Raw genomic sequence first — 26,486 nt, forward strand, 5'->3', positions numbered from 1 at the left:
TAAGAAAAGTAGTGTAAACAATGTTGAATCACAAGAGGATGCAATAGGTAGACATAGGCCTAGGGGCAACACAAACCATATACTCCAAAAGTGGAATGCGAATCACGAATGGACCCCAGGCCTATGGGAGGTTGTAGAGGGTCGCTTGGACTGTGAGAAAACAGTAAGGGTGTCCAAAATACCCCACCCCAAGACCCTGAAAAGTAGGAGTAAAGTTACCCTACTACCCCAGAAAGACAGTAAAGTCATGATAGGGGATTCTGCAAGAACCACAATTGCTACCAAAGCACTGAAAACGGATTTCTGGACCTGAGGACCTGTAAAAGAAGGATCCTAAGTCCAAGAGTCACGCAAGTGTCCGGGTGGGGCAGGAGCCCACCGAACCCCAGATGAAGGTGCAAAAAGGCTGCCTCCCGGTGGAAGAAGCCGAGGATTCTGCAACAACAGATGGTGGCAGGAACTTCCCTTTTAGTGAGAAGATGTCCCACAGTGTGCTAGAGGTTGCAGAAGTATTTCCACGCAGAAATACCGCAAACAAACCTTGCTAGCTGCAAGAATCGCGGTTGAGAATTTTGGGTGCTGCTGGGGCCAGGAAGGACCAAGATGTTGCCCCATGGAGGAGGAGACAGAGGGGGTGCTCAGCAAGTCAGAGAGCCCCCACAGAAGCAGGCAGCATCTGCAGAAGTACCAGAACAGGCACTTAGATGATCTGAGGACAGCGGTCGACTCAGAGTCACAAAGGAGGGTCCCACGACATCGGAGTCTAACTCAGCAAGTTGGGCAATGCAGGACGAAGTGCTGGGGACTCAGGCTAGGCTGTGCACAAAGGAAGTCCTGGAAAAGTGCACAGAAGCCGGAGCAGCTGCAAATCACGTAGTACACAGGTTTGCTGTCTGGCGTGGCGAGGCAAGGACTTACCTCCACCAAATTTGGACAGAAGGGCCACTGGACTGTGGGAGACAGTTGGACCCAGCTCCTGTGTTCCAGGGACCACGCTCGTCAGGTTGAGAGGGGACCCAGAGGACCTGTGATGCAGAAGTTTGGTGCCGGCGTTGGCAGGGGGAAGATTCCGTCGACCCACAGGAGATTTCTTCTTGGCTTCCAGTGCAGGGTGAAGGCAGACAGCCCTCAGAGCATGCACCACCAGGAAACAGTTGAGAAAGCTGGCAGGATGAGGCGCTACAATGTTGCTGGTAGTCGTCTTGCTACTTTGTTGCGGTTTTGCAGGCAGAAGTTGAAGAGAGAAGTGCAGAGGAACTCTGGTGAGCTCTTGCATTCGTTATCTGAGGAATAGCCAAGAGGAGAGACCCTAAATAGCCAGAAAAGGAGGTTTGGCTACTGAGAAACGAGGCTTGGCTACTGAAATAGGTAAGCACCTATCAGGAGGGGTCTCTGACGTCACCTGCTGGCACTGGCCACTCAGAGCTGTCCATTGTGCCACAACACCTCTGAATCCAAGATGGTAGAGGTCTGGGGCACACTGGAGGATCTCTGGGCACCTCCCCTTGGAGGTGCAGGTCAGGGGAGTGGTCACTCCCCTTTCCTTTGTCCAGTTTCTCGCCAGAGCAGGGCTGGGGGATCCCTGAACTGGTGTAGACTGGCTTATGCATAGTGCCCATCAGAGCATTTCCAGAGGCTGGGGGAGGCTACTCCTCCCCCGCCCTTCACACCTATTTCCAAAGGGGGAGGGTGTAACACCCTCTCTCAGAGGAAATCCTTTGTTCTGCCTTCCTGGGACTGGGCTGCCCAGGCCCCAGGGGGGCAGAAACCTGTCTGAGGGGTTGGCAGCAGCTGCAGTGGAGACCCCGGAAAGGCAGTTTGGCAGTACACGGGTTCTGTGCTAGAGACCCGGGGATGCATGGAATTGTCCCCCCAATACCCGAATGGTACCTGGTATTGGGGGGACAATTCCATGATCCTAGACATGTTACATGGCCATGTTCGGAGTTACCATTGTGACCCTACATATAGGTAGTGACCCATATGTAGTGCAGACGTGTAATGGTGTCCCTGCACTCACAAAGTCCGGGGAATTTGCCCTGAACAATGTGGGGGCACCTTGGCTAGTGCCAGGGTGCCCACACACTAAGTAACTTTGCACCTAACCTTCCCCAAGTGGGGGTTAGACATATAGGCGACTTATAAGTTGCTTAAGTGCAGTGTAAAATGGCTGTGAAATAACATGGACGTTATTTCACTCAGGCTGCAGTGGCAGTCCTGTGTAAGAATTGTCGGAGATCGCTATGGGTGGCAAAAGAAATGCTGCAGCCCATAGGGATCTCCTGGAACCCCAATACCCTGGGTACCTAGGTACCATATACAAGGGAATTATAAGGGTGTTCCAGTGTGCCAATTAGAATTATTAAAATTAGTCACTAGCCTGCAGTGACAATTTTAAAAGCAGAGAGAGCATAAACACTGAGGTTCTGGTTAGCAGAGCCTCAGTGATACAGTTAGGCACCACACAGGGAACACATACAGGCCACAAACTTAAGAGCACTGGGGTCCTGGCTAGCATGACCCCAGTGACACATATCAAACATACTGAAAACATAGGGTTTTCACTATGAGCACTGGGCCCTGACTATCAGGATCCCAGTGAGACACTAAAAACACCCTGACATATACTCACAAACAGGCCAAAAGTGGGGGTAACAAGGCTAGAACGAGGCTACCTTCCTACAAGGAGATATTAAGGACAAATACATTTGTACATTTTTGGCCACAAATCATTTGCGAAATTTGCACATTTTCACAAGTACTCGTGCGAAAATAAGCGTTACAATTGGCTGACCGTAGCCTGACTAGAAAGTTGCGACCGCATTTTATTTCACTGAACACAGAACCCGGGAGTGAAAATTTAAATTGAAAATGGCATAAGGGATCAGGGTGAAGGTACCCTGACCCCAGGGGTGTGATATAGGTGTGAATTAGGGAAACATTATAGGTTTAATATAATTCTGCATCATTCGCAATACTTTGTGATTTTCTGCAAATTTTCACGAATTATTTGCAAACTATATGCAATTATGGAAAAATGTAAAATAAAAACCACACACTCATTCATACAGTAATTAATTCACTCATACATCACTCAGATGATGCTCAGGTGTCCACTTATGCACCCACTCAGACACTTATGCACCCACTCAAACTCACTCATAGACTCCCACACCCACCTTCATACTCACGCACCCACTCACAAATCCACTGACAGAAACAAGCCCTATGGACAACCCTCTCTGCGCATGGCCAAAGGCCATGCGTGGCGCGGGTTTGGGTTGTTCTAAGAGGTGTGCTGCAAGGCCAGGCCTTGTGACCAACCCCTGCCGCAAAGGCTGTGCACGGCAGAGGTTGAAATAAAATTACTTTACGTTAAAAAAAACCATAGCAATTCACTTGAAAAACCAAAGGTTACCGGGACGTTATAGTTGAGATCTGAATTTACTCGTACAAAACCATAGAAATTCAGAGGTTATACTTAGAGTTCTTTCAAGCAACTATAACTTACGCCCTAAGGAAACTATATCTCGCTCCTTCACCATGCACAGCTCATTACTGCACATATTATGTCATTGATGAGATCTTGTATGCCATCTTTGATATCACTGCAATGTTTGCAATAACATTATTGATAAGAAAAATGTGCATGGCAAGGGCGTGAGTTTTAGTTACCTTAGGGTGCAAGTTATAGTTACTTGAAAGAACTCTAACTATAACTAATGAATTTCTATTGTTTTGCACAAGTAAATTCAGATCCTAACTATAACATCCCTGTAACTTTTGTTTTGATAGATAGATAGATATATAGATAGATAGATAGATAGATAGATAGATAGATAGATAGATAGATAGATAGATAGATAGATAGATAGATAATTACCTACTGGCGGTTGCCATTAGGTAATTATAGTTAGGACCTAGTTTCCATTGAAAAAGTGGTTTTTAACTTGCCTATATCTTTGGCACTGCTAGACGAATCTTCACAAAATTTTCCAAAAAAAAGGTGTGCCCAATGGTCTTGTTATGCATGTAAAGTTTTGTGCCAATCTGTCATGTGGTGGCAGAGAAAAAGAGAGGTTAAAAAAAAGGTTAATTCCCCTAGGGATTTTAAACACAACTGCAGCCCAAACCGCTATACGGAATTACACCAAATTTGGCAAAAAGGTAGCTCTTGGTCCAGAAAGTGTCTTTTTTGTTATTTGGTGTAAATCATTCAGTATTTTTTTTTTTAAATATTAAAAGAAAACCAAAGGTGTATATCTAGAGACGTGAAGATCCCATTGCCTGCCAACACTTCAGCCATGAGGTGTTGGCAGCCATTTTGAGTCTCTGCTTCAGCCGAATCTAAAAAACAAGCATAAAAAAATAGTAAGGGTAAAGAGGGCAGGGTACATTTACCCTGAGCTCCAAGCCTTGGTAGAGGGGCCGCCTAAATCCAAACTAGGGCGCAAAAAAGCACTTTTGTAAAAATCGCATGCGAAATTCACAAATATTTGCAAATTTATCCGCGAATTTAAAGAAAAGTAAGAATGGTCTCATGCCCTTGCTTTTAATTTTGTCCCGGGGGGGCAGGTCTTGAGGGCTAGCAGGCTTATAAACAAAGGTGTGAGGGGCGCGTATAGCCCCTCTCTGGGCCCCATGGCCTGCCACCTCCCTGGGGCTAGACAATTAAATGATTAGGGGGCTCGGGAACCCCCTGGGTTCCATCGACCACCACCTAGCTGGGGCTTTTTTTTACAAAGTATGGAGGGGGTCATGTCGCCCCCCATGCCTCAGAGACCACCACCACTCTGGGGCTATGTTTGAAAGTATGCGGGGGCTGTTTGGCCCCCCACACCCGAGGACCACCACCTCCTCAGGGCTAGTTAAAATATTAAATAATGGGGGGGGGGGGGTCCTGTGGACTACCCCAGGCCCCAGGGAGCATCAGCTCCCTGGGGCTATTCTTACAAAGTTTGTAGGGGCTGTCTGGCCCCCCTTGCCCCAAGGACCACCACCTCCCGGGGGCAACATATAAAAATATGTAATAGAGGGGACCTGTAGACCCCTGTCCCCGGGAGACCGCCACTTCCCCAGGGCTGCCAATACATTTAAGGAGGGGGTGCGTTGCGGACCCCTGGCCCCAGGGACCATCACCTCCCCACCTTGGGGAGGCAGCTGTTTGCTGCCAAGCAAAAGCAAACAATCCACTTTCAGCCAATGGAAGCTTTAAAAGTGCTCCCGCTTGCTGAAAGCAGAGTTTTCATCTCTTTCCCTGCCTGCTAAAATACAGGCAGGGAAAGCGATGAAAACACTGTTCCCACACGCAGGGAGCTGCTACTTGTAGTAGTTCCCTAAGAGAGGGAGAAATGCTGGCTTCTGCAGGAGACGGGAGCCTGTTTGCATGGTGCCCTAGGTAGTGCCAGGGCACCCATATATTTGTGGCCAGGCCCTGGTGGATGGGGTCACAGGGGCTGAAAATGGCCTGGGGAGGGTGGTCATGTGGCCCCTTTCCTTTTCAAAATAAGTATTTGGCCCCAGGAAGGTGGTGGTGCCCGGGACCCAGGGGAGACCAAATGGACTCCCCCCTAATTGTTTTGAAATGTAGCCCAAGGAAGTTGAGGGTCCCCGGGGCTCGAAGAAGTCCATGCAGTCCCCTATAAATAATTTACAAATAACCCCAGTGAGGTGGTGGTTCCCGGGATGTCCTTGTGGACTCCCCAAAAATAATTTAAAAGTTACCCCAGGGAAGTGGTGGTCCCTGTGGCATGGGGGGTCCTTATGGCCCCCCTTTTAAATTATTTCAAAAGAGCCCCGGGAGGTGGTGGTCCTCAGGGCCCAGGGGTCTGTGCGGCCGCCCTAATTCTTTTTTGCAGCCCTGCCGAGGTGATGGTTCCCGGGGCCCGGAGCGGTTTGTGCAGCACCCCATATCTTCATTTATTGTTGCCCTGGGGAGGTGGAGGTCCCTAGGACCCAAGGGGGGTCAGTGTGGCCCCCCAAAAAAGTTTTATTAGTTAGCGACTGGGAAGGTGGTGATCCCCAGGGACGGGGGGGTCTGTACACCACCAAATATATATATTTAATGTTGCCCCCTTTAAGATCCAAACCCCTTTGGTTGTGTGTGGTGCTGGGTTTCAAGCTTAAAAGGGGTTGACCGCAGAGCATTGCCACAGGTCAGGCACTGTGGCACCCTCCGATATGCATGGCCGAAGGTCGTGCGTGGCATGAGGTTGAGTGGTTATAGGGGAGTTGCCCACAGGGCCTGGCTGAAGGGCCTGCTTCCAACACCCGTTGCGCACAGCCAAAGGCCATGCATGGCTCCCGGTTGGGTAGTTACAAAGGGGTTGGGTGCAGGCCTTAGCCACAGGCTAAACCCCACTGCGCATGGACGAAGGCTTTGCGCAGTGAGGGGTTGGCCACAGGCCCTGCGGCCAACCTCCGCCGCACACAGCCAAAGCTGTGCGTGGGGTTGGTTGGACTAACATATACTAATTAAAACTACTTTACTTTTTTTTTAAACATAGAAATTCACTTAAAAAACAAAGGTTACAGGAACACTATAGTTAGGGAATAGAATTTTTAAAAAGCGTAGAAATTCACTTAGAAAACCAAAGGTTACACGGACATTATTGTTTGGCTCACATTTTAAACATACAAAACCATCGCAATTCAGCAGTTATTGTTAGAATTATGTCAAGTAACTATAACTTGTGTCCTAAGGTAACTATGACTCACACACTTGCAGTGCACTGCTCATTACTCCAGATATTACACCACACATTACATCTTTTATAACATCATTGATAATATCACTGTAACATTTGTTGTAAAATTATTTATAAAAGAATGTTCATGTGAGTTATAGATACCTTAGGGCACCAAATATAGTTACTTGAAATAACACTAACTATAACTGCTGAATTTCTATGGGCTTGTAACATGTGAGCCTACTTTAACGTCCCTATAACCTTTGGCTTTTTCAGTAAATATATGGTAATATATCTCTCTCTCTCTCTCTCTCTCTCTCTATATATATATATATATATATATATATATATATATATATATATATATATATATATATATGCATATATATATGTGTATATACATATATATATATATATATATAAACATATATATATAGATATATATATAGATATATATTTAGGAATTAAAATGCACAGAAAATGGAAATGTAATTAAAAAACAAAAAAAACAAAGGTTACTGGGACGTTATAGTTAGGTTCTGAATTTACTCCTACAAAACCATAGAAATTCAGCAGTTGTAGCTAGAGTAATTTCAAGAGCTATTACTCATGCCCTAAGCTAACTATAACTCATGCCCGTGCCGTGCACAGCTTTTTGTTCAGTAATTTCACTGCTAATATTTTATTGGCATTTTATTGACATTATAAAAGTTGTTATTAGTGCTGTAATATTCAGGGTAATTAACAGTGCATAGTGAGGGTGCGAATTATAGTTACCTTAAGGTGCGACTTATAGTTACTTGAAATAACTCTAAGTATAACGTATGAATTTATATGGTTTTGTGCAAGTAAATTGAGACCCTAACTATAACGTCCCTGTAACGTTTGATTTTTTAATTGAATTTCTATGTTTTTGTTTACATTTTATGTCCTAACTATCATGTGCCTGTAACCTTTGTTTTTTTCCAGTGAATTTGTATGGTTTTTAACGTAATTTTAATTATTATACGTTAATCCAAACACACCACACACAGCCTTTGGACTGTGGCCAGGCCCTGCAGCCAACCCCGTATAACCACCCAACCCTGTGTCACGCACAGCCAGGCCCAGCGGCCAGCACCCAACGCCCAGCCCCCATAACCACCCAACACCACGCCACGCTAGGTCCTGCGGCCAACCCCCATAACCAGCCAACCTTCACCTGTGCGCAGCAGGGGTTGGCCACATGGTCTGTCTCTCTGGATGTGAGAATAGATGTTAGAGGGTGTCTCTGGGTGTAAAAGTGGGTGTGACAGTGTCTGTCTGGGTGTGAGAGAGGGTGTGAGAGGGTCTATGTGGGTGGGAGAGTGTGTGTCTGGGCGTGAGAGTAGGTGTGACAGGGAGTCTCTGGGTGTGAGAGTGGGTGAGAGAGTGTCTCTGTGAGTAGGTGTGTGAGTGTGTGGGTCTGAGTGGGTGCGCAAATGTCTGAGTGGGTTTGGGAGTGGGTGCATGAGTGTCTAAGGGGGTGTGTGAGTGAGTGTGTGAGTCTCTGAGTGGGTCTGTGAGCTGGTACCTGAGTCTGTGAGTGGGTCTGTGAGTGAGTGCGTGAGTCTGAGTGTATCTGTGAGTAGGTGTGTGAGTTTCTGAGTGGGTGTGCGAGTGGGTGCCTATATGTCTGAGTAGGCATGTGAGTGGGTAAATGATTCTTTGAGTACATCTGTGAGTGAATGCATGAGTTTCTGAGTGGGTCTGTGAGTGAGTTCATGAGTCTCTGAGTGGATGTGTGTGGGTGCATGATTTCCTGAGTGAGTGTTTGAGTGCGTCTTTGAGTGGCTGTGTGGGTGTGTCAGTAGCTGTGTGAGTGACTCAGCCACAAAGGAACCTCACCTGCCCTTTTTTCCAACAAGAGACCACAGTTTTGCACAAAATATCTACCCAAGTGGAGTTCTTTAAAGCTCTTTGGTTAAATGTGTAATACGTATTTGTTAGATATGGGGTCTCTAATTGGCAGTCGGTTTGTACCCTGTCCAAGTAGGGACCCTCACTCTGTCAGGATAAGGGAGATACCCACTCAGATAACCTCTGCTCACCCCCTTGGTAGCTTGGCATGAGCAGTCAGGCTTACCTCAGAAGCAATGTGTGAAGCATTTGCACATAACACACAGTAATAAGTGAAAGCACTACAAAAGGACACCACACCAGTTTTAGAAAAATAGCCAATATTTATCTAGATAAAACAAGACCAAATACAATAAAATTCTAACATACAGTAATAAAAATATGAATTCTGCAAGATTTACTCAAAAATTCAGTTCCTTGAAGTCGATAGCTCCACCTGGGGATCAACAAAACCAACAGTTCAGGACGGCTGCGGTGTCGGGAAGACCCGTAAACAGTACCTTTTGAATTGCAAGGCGTTGTGATCCTTGCGGTGAGCTCTGGAGAGTGGTGTCGCTGGCGTCGTGGTGTTGGTTCCGGAGTCAGTGCGAGGGTCGTCGGGCCCTTGAAGCCACATGCAGTGCAGATCGAACTTCGGGCTGATGAAGTCAGGAGCGCTGGCATGGATGGCGTTGAAGCTACTGTGCGAAGAGGGGCAACACGCGGTGACCACAGGTCACGTCGCAGACAGCGGCTCGTTGACCGCATCCAGTGGCATCGTTGAGACCAGGGCTGCGGTCTGAAGGAGGGCGGTGCAAAGTGCGGTGTCACCAGGTCATGGTGCAGACAGTGTCATCGTCGTTGCTGAAGCGCTGTTGTCGGTAGACCCAAGCCAGCAGTGCGGGACGGTGCTTTGTGACCCTCATGAGCAGTGTCCACAGGTCCTGGTGCAGGTAAGGATGCCTGGTGACTACACTGGAGTCGATAGTGGTGGCGTCGGTGGACCTGGGCTGCAGTGCGGGATGGGACAGTGCTTCATGTACCTCACGAGCAGTGTCCACAGTCGTCGGTGCAGGCAGCAGCACCGCTGTCAGCCGGAGTGGGTTATCAGGGATGCCCAGACTGCGGTGTGAGCACGCAATGCCAGAGTGCAGGCCTACAGGTCAGGGTGCGAGCAGCGGCTCGGTGAAGTTGTCCAATGACGGTGTCATTGAGACCAGGGTCGCAGTGCAAAGTGGGGCAGTGCGGCTCCGTGCGGAGTCGGCAGGTCACGCTGCAGGCCAGTGGCTTCGTTGGCGGTGTCACAGTGGTTTCTCCTTTTGAACAGAACAAAACACACAGTTCCCAGTGCTGTAGGTTGAGGAAACTGAAGTCCTTGGTGTCCCTGAGACTTCCAAGAGGAGGCAAGCTCTACTTCAAGCCCTTGGACAACTTTCTCAAGCAGTATACACAGCAAAGTTCACTCTTTGCATTCTTTTCAGGCAGAACCAGCAACTGCAGTCCAGCAAAGCAACATAGCAAATTGACAGTACTCCTCCTCCAGCTCTTCAGCTCTTCTCCTGGGCAGAGGTTCCTCTTGATTCCAGAAAGATTCTAAAAGTCTGGGGTTTTGGGTCCAATACTTATACCCTTTTGTTTTTACCCATTTTCCCCTTTGAAGTTGGCAAACTTCAAAGCAAAGTCTCAAGTGTTTGCAAGATCCTTCCTTGTCCAGGCCTCAGACATACACAGGGGGTTGGAGACTGAATTGTGTGAGGGCAGGCACAGTCCTTTTAGGTGTAAGTGACCACTCCTCCCTCACTCTAGCTCAGATTGCTCATCTGGATATGCAGACTACACCCCAGCTCCCATTGTGTCACTGTCTAGAGGAGCGTTGTAAACAGCCCAACTGTCAAACTGACCCAGACGGGGAATCCACAAATAGGCAGAGTCAGAGAATGGTTTAAGTAAGAAAATGTCTACTTTCTAAAAGTGGCATTGACAAACTCACAATCCAAAAACCAGCTTCACTAAAAGATATATTTTTAAATTGTGAGTTCAGAGACCCTAAACTCCATATTTCTATCTTCTCTCAGAGAGAATATGTGTTTTAAAGTTATTTAAAAGCAGCCCCCATGTTAACCTATGAGAGATAGGCCTTGCAACAGTGAAACCTGAATTTGGCAGCATTTCACTGTTAGTACATGTATAACACAACTGTACATGCCCTACATTTTAAATACACTGCCCCCTGCCCATGGGGATACCTAGGGCCTAGCATAGGGGTGCCTTACATGAATAAAAAGGGAAGGTTTGGGCCTGGCAAGTGGGTACATTTGCCAGGTCGAACTGGCTGTTTAAAACTACACGCAGACATGGCAGTGGCAAGACTGTGCCACATTTACAGGGCTACTTATGTGGGTGGCACACTCAGTGCTGCAAGCCCACTAGTAGCATTTGATTTTCAGGCCCTGGGCACCTCTATTGCACTTTACTAGGGAATAACCAGTAAATCAAATATGCCAATCATGGATAAACCAATCAACAGCACAATTTACATAGGGAGCACTTGCACTTTAGCATTGATCAGCAGTGCTAAAGTGTGCAGAGACAATAAACCAGCAAATACAGAGTCCAGTAAACCATAGAAACAGGAGGTCAGAAGGCAAAAAGACAGGGGAGACACGCCAACAATCTTCCAGGTCTAACAGTACTCTACACTGCAGCTGAGTAACAGAGCACAAGCAAATATCATCAGTGGTCTTGTGTGCATTTTGGCAATATAATTGTGCTTGGTGCTTCTTTATCTGGAAATATGTGATAACATGAATCCTCCTAGAGAGAGGCCAGCAAGACTACCAAGATGTAAATCTCCACCAAACCAGTGTCCTTCCTCTTATCTATATGACTTATGTGCGTGGTTCTTTTGTGGAGATATCCTTATATTCCTCTGCCCTCAAGAATGTACCACCAAAGCGGTAGACTTGCCGACGCCTGGGGTCCGACCTGGCCCGGGGGGGGAATCTTCTCACCCACTGTTGGAGGCTATTGATAAACTGGAGGTTGAAAAAGAGGTCCAGAGTGTTGGATGCCCAGAGGGGTAGTTGCCCGACTGGAGGCCAGGAGAAGTGGTGAGACGTTTCCACTTCACCCCCATTCTGTAGAAGGACTACGTCCCCTTAACAGCAAAGGGGCTTGAACAAGTTTTCACAGTTTGCACTGTTGGGAGGGTGGGGGGGGGCTACAGACCTCTTGACTCTTGTGGGGTAGGGACATGGGGAAGTACACTCACAGGGGCCACAGGGAGGTAAGGAGGGGGGCGGGAGGGGTGTTGAGTTACAGACGGTTGTTTTCTTCATTGTTATTGGTAGGTTGCAAGGTTAACCCACGGTCACAGGCACAAATAGATGAGCACCAGATGAGGAGAGAGAATGTCCCCATGTTCCATCACTTCAACCTCAGGAGTTCCAAATGGTCAAAGAGCTTTGGTACTGAGATCCACTACTCGAGATGGCCCCCAGGAGTGATGACAGGGTGATACCCCCTGAGAATGAAAAGGGTTTTAATATCCTCACATGGAATGTCAATGGACTAGGGGATAAGGTTAAGAGAGGTCTAGTCTGCCAATATATAAAAAGATAGAAACCGGACATAGTGCTTCTCCAGGAAACTCACCTTAAGGGTGCAAAGTGTGGTTTTTTGAGTAGGGGTCCCTATGTGGTGCTTGCTCATGCAGGGTATACGTCTGGTTCCAGGGGGATAGCAATTTTGATCCACAAGACCCCCCCCCCCCTTTCATGTCACTCGTCGATGGGAGGATCCGGACAGTCGCTTTGTGGGGGTGGAGGGGTTCTGGGGACGGAGAGAGATTCTGTTGGTAAGTGCATATGCCCCACTGAGACTTCAGGGTCCCCTCCTAGGTAAGGTAGCACGGATCCTACTAGCGTCCCCTGCCTCACTCCACATACTGAGAGGGGACTTTAACGATGTGATGGAAACAGGGATGGATAGATCGGGAATGGGTTGGCCGTGTGCCAGGCTACCCCAGTATATGGTTTTGCGGCTTCCCTGGGATTGACAGACATATGGAGAAGGATGAACCAATGGAAAGGAAATTCTCATATTTTTCCGGGACACACAGGGGTTTCTCCCGCTTGGACAATATTTTTGCCCCTGCTGGAGAGATAGGAAAAATACAGGGGGCCGCGTACCTTGCAAGGGGGCTGTCGATCACTCCCCCCTGATGGTCACTTTGGGGGGGAGGTCCGAGGGATGCAGGGGATGGAGGCTGGGTGCCTGGGACGTGCAAGACCATGAAGTGGTGAGAGGACTACGAATAGATACTGAATTATACTTTCAAGAAAATGTAGGGTCAGTGGGATCCGCGGTGGTATTGTGGGAAGCCTACAAGACAGTGCTTAGAGATAGCGCACAAAACCTAGTGGCTCAGAAAAGGCGCAGAGACAATAAACAGATGAGTGGTATGGAGGGTAAGCTCCTGGATCTGGAAGGGGAGGTGGTCAAACACCTACACCCTTGCTTCTTCGGCAGCTAGACTTGGCGAAAGCTGAGTATCGTGAGACAGCAGAGAAAGAGGCAAGGGCCCGCCTCCGGGCGACCCAATATAGACTATATGAGACTGGAGACAAAGCGAAGAAAGCTTCTTGCCTGGCTTGAAAAGAAAGAAAGAGAAACTAGATGGATTCAGGAGATAGAGTCCCAAGATGGGAACAGAGTCTCTGTTGACAAAGATATTGCAGAGATCTTTGCTTGCTACTACAGAGACTTCTATAAGGCAAGGTCATTACAAAGTGTAGACCGCATCACTGACTACCTGGATAGGATAGATATGCCTGTCCTAGACGCAGAGAGATGGGAAGTATTAGAGGGAGATATTACCCTGGAAGAGATCTCGGCAGCCCTGACACGGCTTAGACCGGGCAAGGTTCCAGGCCCAAATGGCTTCCTGGCAGAGATCTTTAAAAACTTCAGAGATGTATTGGCTTCTTATTAATGGAATATGTTTCTGGAGGCTTGTGGGTCTTCCCCCCCAGATCTAAGGAAGGCTGAGATTGCAGTCACATACAAAGAAGGGAAACCCAAATGCAGGTGCGCTTCATACAGGCCGATATCCCTGTTAAATGTGGAGGTGAAGGTCTTGGCCACTGTGCTGGCAACCCGGATGATGGGGGTTATCTCCTCACTGGTTCATATGGACCAGACTGGCTTTATGCCGGGAAGGTCCATAAGACATAATCTGAGACGGGCTCACGTGTGGTTGGCCAATGTCATGAATTTCACAGAGCCTCACCTGTTCCTAGCCCTGGATGCTGAAAAAGCCTTTGATGCAGTGCATAGGCCCTTCCTGGAGGCGGTGCTAACGCGCTTTGGGTTCAGCCCAAAATATTTAGAGTGGGTGCGACTGCTCAACTCTAGACCGATGGCGATGGTGAGGGTGAATGGAGTCCTTTCCTCAGAGTTCCCCATTGAAAGAGGCACGAGACAGGGATGCCCACTGTCCCCTTACTTTGTGCCTTTACTTTGGAATCCCTAGCGTGCAAGATCTGGAATTGCACAAATTTATATGGTTTTAGATTAAGAGAGGAGGAAGAGAAAGAGGAAAGTATTTCCTTATATGCGGACAACGTCCTCCTCTACATCACCCACCCAGAGGTGACCCTCCAGAGGCTATTTCTCCTGATTGAGGAATATGGGAGACATTCCGGTTACTGTAGTAATTGGGAGAAGTCGATTCTTTATGCACCACGGGGGCGCCCACCTGCCCTCGCTGCCGATGCGGTTGCAGTACACAGAAGAGGGATTTCAATATCTGGGCATTTACGTGACTCACAAAGCTGACAGATGCCATGGTTGCAACTTAGGGAGGGCGGTGAAGGCATGCAGAACGGACTTCGACAGATGGAAAACACTGCCTCTTACATTGCTGGGGCGGGTGGCAATGGTCAAAATGATTCCTCTACCGAAGCTCCTGTATGTTTTACAAAACACATACTACCAACTCCCCCCGAGCCAGTTCAGAGCCATAGAAGGAGACATGCGACTCTTCTTTGGGAGGGGAAACACCGAAGAATAGCTCTTAAAACGCTGCAACATAATCAAAACACAGTGGGACTTTCCCTACCAGATATAGAGGCATACTATTGACCGGCACACCTCATAAATGTCAATGATTGGCTATTCACGTCAGAAGACCACCCCTCCTTCCGCGGCTACAGTGGGAGGGAAGGACGTGCAGGCAATTCCTATATGAGGGGAATGGGACAGGACACCTCACTCCCGCCACGCAGGTGCCCTTAATGGCCTGGAAAAGAGCTAATAAAATGATGGGGTGGTATAGACGTCCCACTGGGGAAACCCCATTATGGGAGGAGGGCTGGTTAAGAGAAATCAGGAAACTTAAGGGCTACGAAGGATGGGATAGGATTGGCTTTTCCATAATTGGGGATGTGATACTGAATGGAGACCTCATGCCCTTTGAATCTATTCAACGGGAATATGCCCTAAACAGAACACAGCACTTCCAATACACTCGGCTGAGACATGCATGGAAGGCTGAGGGACTCCCGGGAGAAGGTATATCAGAGAACTTCCCTCTAGAAGGCCAACTACTAATGAGTGAGATAACGGAGAAAGCAACATCTGCAATATATAAGACCATAAACAACAATGTGCCAAATACACTGGGAAACCTGCACATTAAATGGGAGGCAGAAATGGGATCTATGGAGGATATGGACTGGGAGGCTGCTCTAATGTTTCCAAGAGAAGTTGCGATTAGGTCACGACTCAGGCTAAGACAGATTAAAATTCTACACAGAGTATACTATGACCCACAAAGATTACATTCGATGGGGAGGGCCAGACTTCCGGACTGTATCAGAGGCTGTGGTAATGTTGGATCCTTTTTTCATGTTCTGGAGGAGTGCCCCATGATCAGAGAGTTCTGGAGCAAGGTGCTGGGAGAACTGACAAGGGTGCTGTCGGTTCGCATCCCTCTAGATCCCAAATACATTTTATTAGGCATACCCAACGATATAGACCTGCCCCGGAGAAAGCTCACGCTGTGCGGACTTGGGATGATGGTAGCTAAAAGAGATATAGCCCAACTGTGGGGTGCAGAGAGCGGCCCCTCGATGAGTGCATGGAGAAGGGGAATGGATGGGTTCAGGATGGGGGAAAAAACGACATACACGAATAGAGGATGCCCATGGAAATTCCAAAAGATATGGGAAGATTGGATTACGTACTACTCCCTAGAGATATAGATAACAAGCGAACATGAACTCAGGGGGAGTGAGAGAGATGCTCAGATGCTTACTATTCCTGGAGAGACCGCAGAGATTAATCAGAGTGCTGAAGGACCTGAATAATGGGGCTGCTCAAAGTGCTGATGGGGGCCGTAGGGGGTGTGGGGAGGAATAGGGTGGATTGGGGAGGTTTCTCATATATCTCAATATGTACGAGAATGTTTTTTGGTCTAGAGACATCACAAAGAGATACCTATGTTAAATCTAAATGGATCTGTTAAGTCTCGGTTAAAATGCAAATTAAAAAAGTTTTGAAAAAAAAAAGAAAAAAAGAACGCGCCAACAAAATCAGCAGCAAATGCACTAGAGGGCCCTTTGGTAAGTTGTCCATCGTCCTAGCAAAATGCGGGAAGACCTTTGCTTACTACTAAGGTGGATGATATGGGGCAAAGCAGGCAAAGCTTCCAGGTGATTTGCATATTTACATACTTGTAGCAATTTAAAGAGAAACAAATGGATGAGGGGAGCTGAGTGGGCCCCCCCTCCCTAGGCTGACTTTGGCCCCGGGGACCCTATTCCCTAGGGCCCAGCCATGTCTGCTTGGTGTACCCATAGCACTTAAAGTGCAATGGGACCTCAGGAGGAGCCTCAAGGCCCATGCGGCCCCTGTCAGCTCTCCGCCTCCTGCAGGAGCCAGCATTGCTCCCACACACAGGCAGCTGCCAAACATGCAGCCCCCTGTCTGCAAGAGCAATAGATTCATCTCTTTCCCTGCCCACAGCTCTATGGGCAGGGAAAGAGATGAAACCTCCTCTTCCAGCAAGCGAGAGCATTTTGACAGCTCTCGCCCACTAGAACCTGAGTGTTTGCTTTTGCTTGATAGGAGCTGTCAGCTCCCACCAAAAAAAAGGGCACCCCAGGGCAGAGCAGGAGACGGCCCTACAAATGCTTTGTAGCCCTGGCGGGGTCCCTTGAGGAACCCCTACACTAAGGCTAGGGGTTCAGGGTGACCCTATCCTGGTCCCTTTTTAAAAAACTAATTTTGTGGGACTCAGCAGAAGCCGAGTCTCAAGATGGCTGCCAACAGTTCCGTGTTGAAGTGTTGGCAGCCAATCAAGTATCAGCACAGGGACAGCTGGATCCTCATAGGATCCATGTTTCTAGATAGCTATATTTTTTTAACTCTGATGTCTCAAAAACTACTGAATGGATTTATGCCAATTCACAAAAAGCATGCTTTCTTGACCAAGAGCTAGCTTTCTGCCAAATTTTGTGTAATTATGTCCAGTGGTTTGGGCTTGAGTCATGTTCAAAATCCCTACGGGAAAATGCATTTTGGAACCCCCCTTTTTCTCGGTCCCTGCTTGACAGATCACCCCGAAACTTTCAAGGCAGCAGTGTAACTGACTAAAGTATGAGTTTTGACAATTTCATGAAGATTCATCAAGCTGCGCTTAGGTTATTGGCAAAACAAAAAACACTCTTCCTCTGGAAACCAGGCCCTAAATATAACTACCTACTGGTGAGCAAAAGAACGTTGGATTGAAACCAGATCTGTGACTGGGGATGAGTGTTTGAAAAGTTTCAGCACTCCATCCATCATCCTTTTGTGTTGCTAAAGTTGCCCTAGTTGTCTAGGGTTTGCCCAGACATGGGTCCCTTCCTCACTGTGCCACTGGATTCAAACTAACCTGGCTGATGAGGGGTGATACCCCGAAACCAGTCCCAGGATACTTGTTTCTGGTCCAGGGAGGACCTGGCCTGGCAGTTTGGGCGGGACTGTCCTTATGGGGAACAGGATCTAGACTGATTTGCATATGGCTGGATCCAAACTGGAGTGGCGTGATGAGCAAAGGAACAAGGGATTAAACCCAGATCTGTGACTGGGTGTGAGTTTTTGAAAAGTTTCAGCACTCCGTCCATCATTGTTCTGTTTTGCTAAAGTCGCCCTAAATGGTTAGGATATGCCCAGATGTGGGTCCCTTGCTCACTGTGCCACATGATTCAAGATAGCCTGGCTGATGAGGGGTGATATGTCAAAACTGGTCCCAAGATGCTTGCTTCCGGTTCAAAGAGGACCTGGCCTAGCAGTTTGGGCTAGACTGTTCCCATGGGGAACAGGGTCAAGACTGATTTGGATATGGCTAGGTCCAAACTGGGGTGGTATGGTGAGCAAAGGAACAATGGACTAAACCCAGATCTCTGATTGGGGTTGAGTATTTAAAAGGTTTCAGCACTCAATCCATCATCTTACTGTGTTGCCAAAGTTGCCCTACATGGCTAGGGTATGCACTGACATGGATCCCTTTCCCATTGTGCCACTGGATTCAAGCTAGCCTGGCTGATTAGAGATGATACACTGAAAACGGTCACAAGGTACATGTTTCCAGTCCAGGGAGGACCTGGCCTGGCAGTTCGGGCTGGACTATTCCCATGGGGAACAGGGTCAAGACTGTTTGCAAATGACTGGGCCCAAACTGGGGTGGCATGGTGAGCAAAAGAATGATGAGTTAAACCCAGATCTGTGACTGGGGTGAGTGTTTGAAAGGTTTCGGCACCAAATCCATCATCCTTTTGTGTTGTTAAACATCTTTCTTAACTTTGTGCTAATGTGTTCAGTCTTCTCACTTGAGATCTTGTGAGAATTCTAGTTCCCATGAGATTTGACTGCCATGTTGGGCGTGGTCACTTGGCACAGTCTATAAATAATTTACCCAGTCCCCAAACCATTGCATGGCTTTAAGAGTTATCCTTGAGCAAGAACGTGTGGTTCCTTAGTTCCATACAGACTTACTTGATCAGAATTTCGCAGTGACTTCCCTGCTGGGGTTATTCTGTGTCCTGCATGCCAGAGCCTTCCACTGGGAGTCTTCTCTGCTGGCACCTGTAAAGGCAAAGAACAAGAACAATTACTCAAAGGCTTGTTATCAGTCTGCGACAAAACAAAATGTCAGGACACTGAACCAGAAAAAAAGACTTTTTTCAATACCATGAGTAGCCTCACTTAAGAAACTTTATTTCAGAGTATGTAGAGTGTCACTTTCAAAAGACAAAGGATAAGTCATCTACTAAAGAATCTGTATAAAGTAATAGAGTTCTATGACATTCCATTTCAAACCATGTTCAGTACTTGTGTAGTCAACATCCAGTGTCATCATTTGAACCTAATGATAAGAGCTACTGACAACAGCATCAAAAGTGAGGTATATTATAAACCTACTGATCGGAACAAACTTCTACGACATGATTGCTGCCACTCAAGAGCTTTAGAAGATAGCCTCCCTGTCGGACAGTTTCTAAGACTAAACTGGTCAGAAAAACAGGATTATAATCAAAATGCACAGATTCTGACTAAGACACTGCTAGACGAGGAATAACCAAAGAAGGTGACACAGAGGGCTTCCAAAGAGCTCTCAATACCCCTACGGTCTTGCTACAGACCTTAAAAAAATCCTCCTCAGACCGTTTGATTTGTGTACCAACTTATGGATTACACTCCAACATGGTACAGAAGATTGTCAATAAGAATTGAAATATCCTAACAGAGGAAACATTAAGGGGGTCATTCTGACCCCGGCGGTCAAGGACCGCCGGGGCCAGGGTCGGCGTGAGCACCGCCAACAGGCTGGCGGTGCTCCGCAGGGCATTCTGACCGCGGCGGTATGGCCGCGGTCAGAACAGGAAAACCGGCGGTGTCCCGCCGGTTTTCCGCTGCCCTGCTGAATCCTCCATGGCGGCGCAGCTTGCTGCGCCGCCATGGGGATTCCGACACCCCATACCACCATCCTGTTCCTGGCGGTTCACCCGCCAGGAACAGGATGGCGGTATGGGGTGTCGTGGGGCCCCTGGGGGCCCCTGCAGTGCCCATGCAATGGCATCAGCACTGCAGGGGCCCCCGTAAGAGGGCCCCACAAAGAATTTCAGGGTCTGCTTAGAAGACACTGAAATTCGCGACGGGTGCAACTGCACCCGTCGCACCTTACCGACTCCGCCGGCTCCTTTCGGAGCCGGCTTCCTCGTGGGAAGGGGTTTCCCGCTGGGCTGGCGGGCGGCCTTCTGGCGGTCGCCCGCCAGCCCAGCGGGAAAGCCAGAATGGCCTCCGCGGTCTTTCGACCGCGGAGCGGCCATATGGCGGTCCCCGCCAGGCTGGCGGCGACCGCCGTCCGCCGGCCTCAGAATGAGGCCCTGAGTCTGGAAAAAGCAACTTTTTCATTTAAGCAGGAAAATTCCATCAGAGATGAGTTGGTGCATATGTGCCCCAAAAAACACATAGCCAGGCCTGATCTGGTCTCTTCATGGAATCTACCACTGCTTACATGACATGCGCCATGTGGTCGTTGTGATGTGTGCAAGTTGACAAAAAGAACTAAACAACTGGATTTGGGCCTTGTGACTCCTTGGGTCCTGAGAGAATTCACGTACTGCGACTCAACAAACATGATATATATGATAACATGTCCTTTCAGACAGAAGTATGCAGAAGTGGCTACTTGCAAGGTAAAAACACAAATTAAAAAACACAGAAGCACCATCAGATGTGAAAAAACAACTAACATGATGGGACATTTCTTTGAGAATACCCACACTGGAAATGACAACAATCAGAGGCCTGAATGATGAGGTGCAATGTACGCAATTATAATTCAAACTGTGTCATTGGACTGAAAGAGGACATACTTCTCTAATTTTTGTAACCCAGATACTTAACTTGTGAATTTTACTTCTATTTAACTTCCATACTAGGTTTCCTATTCTGCGTTTGGGCTCACACTGGTTTTATTCTGTCTTGTTTGGCTAGAACCAGAGGGATATGAACAGTCTTACCCTCCGTAGTCTGGAAGATTGCCAGCCTATATCTGTTGGCAGGTTTTTTGTAGTAGCCCTTCATTTCACCAATTCATGACATATGGGTGGAGTGTGCTCATTAATTAATTTAATTATTTAGAAAACTCAGCAATACTTCTTGTGTGGTTTACTTGTTCCATAGCTGGCCCGCGCATAAAGGCATAAATACAGAGAATCCATTTATACATTTACCTCACAATAACTCTGTGTGCCAAATGCACCTTTTTTATGTATTATAGTAGTTCATAAACTATACATTTCTAGCCCCTAAAAAGCTCTGGGCCTTTTTCGTTTGATTACATAGTAGGCATTTAAAAGTGTTTTTACAGTTGGTTGATGAAGCCTGGTAGCCCTCCCACATCTTGATAAGGTTTTCTGGTGGCCGCTGCTGTAGAATTTAAGGCCCTTTTAGTCCCATTTTCCCAGTGAGAATGGAGGGGCCCGCGGAGAGGGAGACTCGCTCTAGTCTTTCCGCGAGTACCTTCGGGAGACGGGAAGTGACGTCGGAGGACAGGATAAGTTACAGGTAGGTGGAGGTGGGTCTAAGAGTGGGAGGATAAAAGGGGTGTGGGCGGAGGGATCGGCCTCTTTCCATGCCAATCATCAAGCAGAGGGGAATTTGGCAGAGGGAGGTTTCTGGGCGTGTAGGTAAGCAGATTTTCTTTTGTTACTGGCTTTAGGTTTAAGCCTAGCCGGAACAGATCTTTTCAGCGGCATTACGCCACAGTTGCTTCAGCGCCATGGCAACAAGCCACGATGCTGAAGCTGTGAGGGCCGCGCTTCACATTATTGGGTGAGTCGATCTCCTCAGGCCTGGCATACTCGACCAGGCCTGGGTCGGCATGGTGCTGGCGATGGGCAACGCATCAAGCCGGGAAGCGGCAGTAATAGCCGCGTGTACTTCACCAGAAAGGGGGGCACATTTTTTTTTTAAATCAATGGGGGGGCGAGCGTGAGGCACGTCCAGCCCTCCCCAAGACACTCAGGAGCTTGGCACTGGGCAGGCAGAGGAGGGAGCAGTAGGGGAAGCAGGGCCAGAGCTTTTGGGAGAGGAGTCCCCTTGGAACTCCCAAGAGCAGCTAAATTGTGATGGGCCTGAATTGGCCATAGACCAAGGGGAGCAATTGTTACCCAGGCCCAGTACTGAGTGGGCCCCTTAAGACCTTTCTTGCCCCAGGGGTGGTGCAGCACCAGTGAAGGGCCCCGGGCCCCCAATTAAAAAAGGGGTAAGTGTGTGGGCAAAGCAAAGGGTGGGCCTGTTAAGGACAAGACAGGGAGTGGGCAGGTCAGAAAAGTCAAAGCTGGGGGTGGGGAGGGGTCTGCAGGGCCAGAGCTTGGGGGGGGACAGGCAGGGCAGGTGGGACCTGGTCGAAGCTTTGGATTTGGAGGCCAGGATTAAGGAACAGCGCCGTATTGTGGCAGAGACTGAAGAAAGGTGGGCCCAGCTGTGCAGAGATAGGGTCGAGGCAGGGACACGAGGCAGGCAGCTAAAAAGAGCTGCTGAAGGTCTTGAGGGAATGGGACCCCCGCCTACTGGAATGGGGTCAAGCAGTTGGGTCTGGGTGCTATAGGTAGTGGAGGGGAGGGGTCAGGAGGCTTGTGCGGCCGGTGGTTTGATGTGCGCGGTGAGTCCCAGTGTCGCATACGGCCATGTTGGGCGAGGACGGACAATGCCAGTGTCTGAGGCTGGCAGAAAGAAGGTGATGCCAATGGGGTGCAACACTGCCCCTGCACGTTGGTCTGAAGCCCTAGAGGGGCCTTCGGCGGCCTTCTCTACACCGCTGGATTGAGGTTCGCGCAGAGATGGTGTGCGCCATGAGGGCCCGGAAGAAGTATCTGCGAGTAATTTACGAATGAGGGGTGGTGTTGACAACAGGGGTGAGATGGATGAACTTAATTATGAGAAGGATGATGAGTGGGAGGACGGAGAGAATTGTGAAGCGGAGGTGAGCTGTGTCAGAGGGAGGGGGCAAGGGTGCAAGTGCGGCGCAACCCCTTCTGCTGCATCTATTTTGCAGGATCCCATGTCTGTTGGCGGGCCCCAGGAGGTGCGGCATGGGCTGGCACGTGGTCGCGGGTCAAAGAAAGTTGCATGGCCTTTGGGGGCGCAAGGCAGAGGTAAGGGGCAATGGTGGTCGGTTTGTGGGGACAGTTCTGGTTTGAGTGGGTCATGCAAGTGTAAGTCTATAGGGGTAGGTGATTTCTCGGTTCATGAAGCAGCTACGGAAGGGGTATTGCAGGGTGGAGACACGGCAAAAGCTAAGGAGGCTGTTATAACAACAGCGAGTGAAACAGGAAATCAGACGACTGGGGAGGTCACAGGTTTAGAGGACAAAGAAGGGGGGGACACAAGAAGCGGCTTCCATACATGGGTCTGGCCATGCCTTTGGGCTCACACTTAGCGGATTAAACAAAAGCTAGGATATGGAAGCACAAATTGGTGGACGTTTTTAAGCTCCTACATAGGGACATACAGCCCAAAAAGGGATCCAAGGAAGAGGAGTGGGAGTTAGCGTGTAGGCCAAGACTTCCAATCACGATGGATAACTGGACATCAGCCTTTTTGATTTTTGCAAGCATATATTGTGAAAAGTTCCTAGGCAGGGCCATAGTGCTTTTTAAGTATATGGATATTAAAAAGAAAGCCCAGATGAATTTTGGGGGTTTCGCCTGGCTGAGCTATGACAATGAATTCAAGGCTAGAGTGAGTGTCAATCCCGATAAACCCTGGGGGGACGTAGACCCAGAATTGTGGATGCAGTGGATGGCGTCAGCTCAGTCCACAGTGTCTACACACACTGCAAGTGGCTCACCTGTGGTTTACAAGCCTTTTCAGCCCCATCCTGCCCAAGGAGGGGCAGGCGTGGGTCAACGGACCCCGGTGTCCACAACAGGAGCATATTGGAACTTTAATAAAGGTTTCTGTTCCAGACAGCCCTGCAAATTTAAGCATGACTGCTCCAAGTGCGGGGGCCGTCATCCTGTCACACAATGTTTTTCCCTCTCCAGCCCAGAGGAGCAATGGAGGGCATCCAAAGGACGAGGCATGCAGGGCGCTACTGCGCCAAAAGGCTCCTACACCAATTAGGACGGAGACTCTTCTGCCCTGGCTACATAGCTATCCAGATAGCGACACGGATTGAAAGTTAGCGTGGGGTTTTTGAGAGGGTTTTCGGGTTGGCTATCAAGGTCCACGTCTGAGGAGATGGGCAGAAACTTGCGGTCTGCCAAGGAGATGCCACAAGTGGTGCGGGCCAAAGTGGCTAAAGAGGTGTCTTTAGGCAGAATTGCAGGGCCTTTTTATAATTGGCCAAGTGCGGAATTGATGATATCTCCTTTTGGGGTAGTGCCTAAAAAGGTCCCAGGTGAATTTCGCCTGATTCATCATTTGTCCTGGCCAGAGGGTGCCTCTGTTAATGATTTCATTGCACCCAAGGACACTAGGATGGTTTATGCATCTGTAGATGATGCCATCAAGCTTGTCAGGGGGTGTGGCAAAAGTGCGGAGTTGGCAAAATGCGACATCCAATCGTCTGCTGCTGGCCATACATCCGGAGGATTTTGATCTGCTGGGTATGCAATTTGACAGGGCAATTTATGTCGACAGGGTACTTCCTATGGGTTGCGGCATTTCATGTACACTTTTTGAAGTTTTCAGTACCTTCCTACAGAGTGGTCATCGGACAGTGACGCATTGTTTGGATGATTTATTTTTTGTAGGGACAGCCACTTCTGGAGCTTGTGGGAGGACGCTGACAGCTTTTCAAGAGTTAGCTCAACATGCAGGAGTGCCTTTGGCTCCGGAGAAGACAGAAGGGCCACAATCAGTCTTAACCTTTTTGGGTATAGAATAGGATGCAAACGTCCTGGTTGCCAGATTGCAAGCGCCTAAGGAGGAAGAGATGCTGGAATTCTTGGGCACCATGCAGGTACTCCGCAAGATTGATCTGCGAACAGCCCAGAAGCTGTTGGGCTACCTTAATTTCACTTGCAGGGTAGTCCGGGGAGGTAGGACTTTTTGTAGGCGTTTGGGTTTAGCCATGTCAGGAGCAGTGCTGCCGCACCATAGGATCTCCGTCTCGGTAGGTTTGAGAGAGGATATCAGGGAGTGGGAAACCTTTTTGGCAGATTTTAAAGGTGTGTCCATGTTTTTCTGCGAAGCCGATACAGTTTGGCAAGTAAAGATTTTTTCTGATGCAGCAGGAGCCACAGGCTTCGGGCTTTTCTGGGATGGAAGATGTTGTGCAGAAACATGGCCCACACAATGGCTGCAGCAGGGGAGGAGCATTGCTTTCCTTGAGTTGTTTCCACTCTTGGTGGCCTTGGCAGTATGGGGGCATGAGTTAGCCAATAGGACAGTGGTTTTTCAGGTTGACAACATGACAGTCCTTGACCTATTTAACAGGCAGAGAGCGAGGGACCTCAGAGTTTTGCACTTGTTGCGCCAGATTATGCTTCGTTGTTTATCATTAAATGTTATTTTCAATGCTGCTCACATACCTGGGGTATACAACGATATTGCAGATTCCCTGTCTCGTTCACAGTGGCAACGTTTTCGCACATTGACACCAGGAGGGGAGCGGAACAAGACTGCGGTCCCGGCAGGCATTTGGGTGTGGGGGGCGTGAGGATCACTGGGCTGGTGGAGATGTCCTTAGCGGAATCCACTTGGTGGATTTACAGGCTGGCATAGTTGGATTTTCAATCCTTTGAGTTGTGTTCAGGTAATTTTTAGTTACAAAGAGCTAATGAGCTAGAGTTATGCACGTTGCGTTTTGTGCTCTTTCTGATTGTGGAAGGTCTGTCGCCCATGAGCATTGGTGGCAAATTGGCAGGGGTCTCCTTTTATTTGAAACTCTTTTTTGGTTTTGATCTGGCGCGTAATGATTTGTTGGGAAAGATGCTGAAAGGCGGGGGCAGGGTTAGGTCAAGTTCAGGTAGGGTTGCTAGGGGGCCCATTACTTTTGAGTTATTGTTGGAACTTTTGCATGTTTTGCCGGTATGCTGCACTGACAAATACGAGTTGGCTTTGTTTCGTTTATGCATGGTGTGCATGTGTTTTGGTGCGTTTCGAGTGTCTGAATTGTTGAGTGTTGGGAGAGGGGTAGGTGTGAAGGTCAGGGAGGTTTGCCTGCATGGGGATCATTTGGGGATTTGGCTCAGGCGCTCTAAGACTGATCAGTTAGGGAAAGGGAAATGGATATGGCTGGACAGAGGTGGTAATGTGGCTGCTTGCCCGGTGTTGGAATAGCTGAGAGAGTGGAGTTTTTGTGCATAGGTCGGGGCGAAGCTTACTAGTTTCCAGTTGTTATATGTGTTACAGATGGCCTTGAGGTGAACGGGTCGTCACGCTCTTGATTTTGGTACACATTCCTTCAGGATTGGGGCAGCTACTGCTGCAGCCCATTTGGGTCGGGACTGGACAATGATTAGGGCTATAGGTAGATGGAAGTCTAGATGCTGCGAGACCTAGAAGGGTTTGTTGTTATGGATCCTTGCTGGCTAGTCAGTTTTAACACGTGTTTCTGGGGGAGGGTTTAAATCTGGAGACCACCGCTACAGTTCTTTTTCTTTGCAGGGTGTGTGTCCGGCCCACAGAAGGACAAGATGGTCATATGGCTGGTCAACCATTCCTTTATCCACTGGGTGGCGAAGTTTTCAGAAAAACAGATTTACGGGCGGGCTTTGGTACTCCCTAGCAGTCAACATGGAGTTTTCTGGTGGGGCAAAAGCGGCATTAGGTGGGGAAGTCTGCTTCCATTTATTACTTCTAGCTTGCCGAACTGGCGTTGTCCTGTTTTGCTAGGTTAGATGACGGTGAGTTCCCACTTCAAAAATCATTGATAAT

Source organism: Pleurodeles waltl, chromosome 6 (genome assembly GCF_031143425.1).
Source record: "Pleurodeles waltl isolate 20211129_DDA chromosome 6, aPleWal1.hap1.20221129, whole genome shotgun sequence".
Taxonomy (NCBI): domain Eukaryota; kingdom Metazoa; phylum Chordata; class Amphibia; order Caudata; family Salamandridae; genus Pleurodeles; species Pleurodeles waltl.